This window comes from Pristiophorus japonicus, unplaced genomic scaffold (genome assembly GCF_044704955.1).
Source record: "Pristiophorus japonicus isolate sPriJap1 unplaced genomic scaffold, sPriJap1.hap1 HAP1_SCAFFOLD_75, whole genome shotgun sequence".
Classification (NCBI taxonomy): domain Eukaryota; kingdom Metazoa; phylum Chordata; class Chondrichthyes; family Pristiophoridae; genus Pristiophorus; species Pristiophorus japonicus.
In genome coordinates, this window is record NW_027254666.1 from 2,703,584 (window position 1) to 2,707,481 (window position 3,898).

Sequence of the window (3,898 nt, forward strand, 5' to 3'; positions counted from 1 at the left end):
TCCACACGCCTGTGGGGCAGAGAATTCCAAAGATTCATAACTCTCTGAGTGAAGAAATTCCTCCTCATCTCTGTCTTAAATGGTCGACCCCTTAACCTGAGACTGTGCCCCCTGGTTCTCGACACTCCAGCCCGGGGGAAACAACCTCTCAGCATCTGCCCTGTCAATCCCCTTCAGAATATTGTGTGTTTCAATGAGATCACCTCTCATTCTTCTAAAATCAGCTGTTGAGAAGCCCGGCTAGCTCAGTTGGTAGAGCATGAGACTCTTAATCTCAGGGTTGTGGGTTCGAGCCCCACGTTGGGAGATTACCTTTCCTTAAATTTTTATGTGGCTTTCACGGAAATACATAATTAATGAACCCATGATCTTCTTTTGTACAATGAAAAAAATGCGAACTGAGAGTTGATAATTTCATCAAATAATGAAAGCAGCACCTTAGACCGCTCGGCCATCCTGACTGTTGGATGCTCCAGTTACAAGTTATTGCTCTGGAAAGTTTCACACCGGGCGCTTGTTCAGGGCTGTTGGAAGGCCCAGTGATCGGGATATCCTCTCCCCCGGGGTTTTCCTGAGCCTGTGCTCCGTGTACGGGGAGCTTTGGCCCGGGTCTGAGGTAGCTAGCATCCCAGGGATGGACAATAACCCTCTGAGCTCTGGAACTGGGGAAGAGCGAATTATTAATGATTTGTTTGCGGGTTTAGATCTGCTGGTATAAACCGATCGTGTTGTTTCACAGAATGAATGAAATGCTTACAGGGACAGTTGAAATTTCAATAACTGAACTTTAATAATTCATGAAACTTTAATCCTTGATGAAGTTCGATCCGCAATCTGATTTTTTACACAATCTATATTTGAGGAGTGATTTTAAATGTTCATTGTTCATGCAACAATGTATCCAAAACAGCTTTTATTCAATTTTATTGCACACAAATTTTTGTTTGAGAAATAATGTTTCTGCCCAGGCTTGAACCGGGAACTTTTCACATGTGAGGGAAATGTGATAACCTCAACATGACAGAAACTGCTCGTTAGCTCAGTGCCCAGAGAGAAGTGTTTAGCAACAAGCTGAAATGCTCAATCCCTCTCTCTGCAAAAAGTTCCTTTCACAAACATTTCTCTGACCAGAACTGCACCAAACAACAATGTCCTCCTTTCAAAGTCATTAAACTCCCCAATTCCCACGTCTGCAATTTTAAGGACAAGGACTGAATGCACTTTGTGATCAGAAAATTTCCGGAAACACCTGTGGTTAATGACAGGGCTTTTGATGGTTGATTTCCGTACACACCTTGTGTTATGTATTTAACCCTTGGCAACCTGTATCACACTACCACCAGAAGGCCTACCTGTTGGAGTCCCAAGGGATCCCAGCATCCATTGGGAGCATGGTATATAAGCAGGCCACCCAGGAGGTGCCTGCACCCTGGAGTCTTATTAAAGGAGCTAAGGTCACATTTATCATTGTTCACAGTTCTCAGTTTCATCCTTTATTATGAGCGTATCAATTGGCGACGAGACAATGAGCAACCACGCAAAAATGCAAGGAACAGTTGGTATCCTGGAGAAATTATCAGAAGTGGATGATTGCGAAGCCTTCGTGGAGAGACTCGACCAATACTTCGTGGCCAGTGAGCTGGAAGGGGACGAGAACAATGCCAAATGAAGGGCGATCCTCCTCACCGTCTGTGGGGCAATAACCTATGGCCTCATGAAGAATCTTCTAGCTCTGGTGAAACCAACAACTGAATCCTATGAAGAATTGTGTACGCTGGTCCGGGAGTACATCAATCATAAAGAAAGCGTTCTAATGGCGAGGTATCGGTTCTACACGTGCCAACAGTCGGAGGGCCAGGAAGTGGCAAACAATGTCGTCGAATTAAGGCGCCTCGCAGGACATTGCAAATTTGAGGGATTCCGAGAACAAATGCTGAGAGACTTTTTTGTGCTTGGCATTGGCCTTGAGGTAATCCTTCGCAAACTGTTGACTGTTGAAACTCAGAATGTGAGCAAAGTTATAACGATAGCCCAGGCAATTTCCACCAGTTCCTCTTAACCCAAAAACATAATTTATTTCGAATGGACTGGATGGAGGAACACGATTCATGTACATTTTTTAAAATCATTTTACATGAATTGAATGTTCATAAAAGTATTGGAGGGGGAACTCACTGGATAACAGCACAGCTGGCAATGTTTGCAGAATATATTCGTGCAGCAAAACCGCACAATGACAACCTGGAACTGTGCGGCACCGAATCCTCGGTGAAAAAATATTGAAAGGTTTCGTCCATGGGTGGGCTCGAACCACCAACATTTGCGTTAAGAGCCAAAAGTAAAAAACCCATTGCCTCAAAGAGACGAACTGAGATGTTTATTGCAAGACATCCCAAACCAGGGAGTCAGTCAGTTAAAGCTTCAGATTGCTCCGACCGGGATGGAACTTGTCCACTCTCAGTTGTACTTTTCCCAAATAAATGGAGGGACATTCATTGTGGATGTGTGGAAGCAGTCTGGTCCCGCACACTGCAGACACTTCCATGTCACTCCAACCAGCTCTCCCACAACCGGTGTGATCTACCTTCCAGCCTTCCGGTGCCTTGTCTGTGAAGAAGTATTCTGATTGTCCCTAAGCCGGTATTTGGTTTTAATTCCTTTTCAGCTCCTGATTGCGGATATTCCTGTGATTAAACCCGAACAAAGTGCTTACAGAGACAGTTGGATTCACCGTTCCTTTGCTTGGTGAAATTTCAAAGATTGAAAGCGACACACATCAACCCCAAACCTCGTCACCTACTCACTAACCGATACACGCTGCTCCCGTGAGATGGAAGCCCAGTTGCTGTTTCAAGCTTGAATTCAGGTACAAGCAGAACTCATTCAAAAAATGTCCAAGTCCCTGAGGCACCTGATTATTTGCACCAAACTCCTTCACAAAGAGTTGAGGTTCGTGTGGGGTGATTTGGGCACATCTTTCCCCACACCACAACACTTCAAACATAACTTAGCGTCAGTAAAGCGCTTTTGCGCGTCATGATTTCCTGAGTGCAGAAATGCAAGTCCTTCTTTGCAAAATTTCAATGTAATTTCAAAATTCACGGCAAAATAATGGGCTCGTCCAGGATTAGGACCCGGGACTTCTCGCTAACTTGAATTAACAAGCCCTCAGGAAGAATCGAACCTCTAGACCCATGAGCCGACTGTTTGACAAATGTGGAGATAAGGTGTAACCATTATAAAAGCATTTTTTTGCTTGTGGCTATTCTCAATTAGAGGAGCACATGAGTCCGAATCAATGACTTTGCTTTTTCGACCTGTCTTCTGAAGTGCCGCACGGTCCCACTCCAACAGTCAATGAGCTGTTGGGACGTTCGTGTATCCAGGCTGTGGGTGGCCACCCCGAGCACAGCAGAGGAGTTTCTGCATTAGTTCTGGGTGGGGACCGTATGAACAAAGGGATCTTGGAGATCCCTGAAAGTTGCAGGCCAGGTGGATAAGGTGGTTAAGAAGGCATATGGAATGCTTGCCTTTGTTGGCCGAGGCACAGAATATAAGAACAGGGAGATTATGCCTTAATTGTATAATACTCTGGTTAGGCCACAGCTGGAGTAATGCCTGCAGTTCTGGTCGTCATATTATAGGAAGGATCTGATTGCACTAGAGAGGGTGCAGAGGCGATTTACAAGTTTCTGCACTTGTTTACCTGAATATTCAGGTACATTCAGGAGATGCAAATTGTAATCGAAGGAAGAAAGCTCTGTTTGAATCATACTATGGGAACTCTAAAGGCGATTCAAACACGAAACCCATTCCTAACCCCACCACAACATAAACACAGATATACACACATTATCACACACAGATTCACACGCACACTGACCCAGGTACGCCAACA

At 44.8% G+C, this 3,898-nt stretch overlaps 1 non-coding gene across 1 annotated transcript; it reads left to right on the plus strand.

The window, feature by feature from the left end:
• Window positions 1-234: 234 nt before the first annotated feature.
• trnak-cuu (transfer RNA lysine (anticodon CUU)) lies at window positions 235-307 on the plus strand. The gene has a single exon. It is a non-coding gene; the product is annotated as a tRNA-Lys (tRNA).
• Window positions 308-3,898: the final 3,591 nt, after the last annotated feature.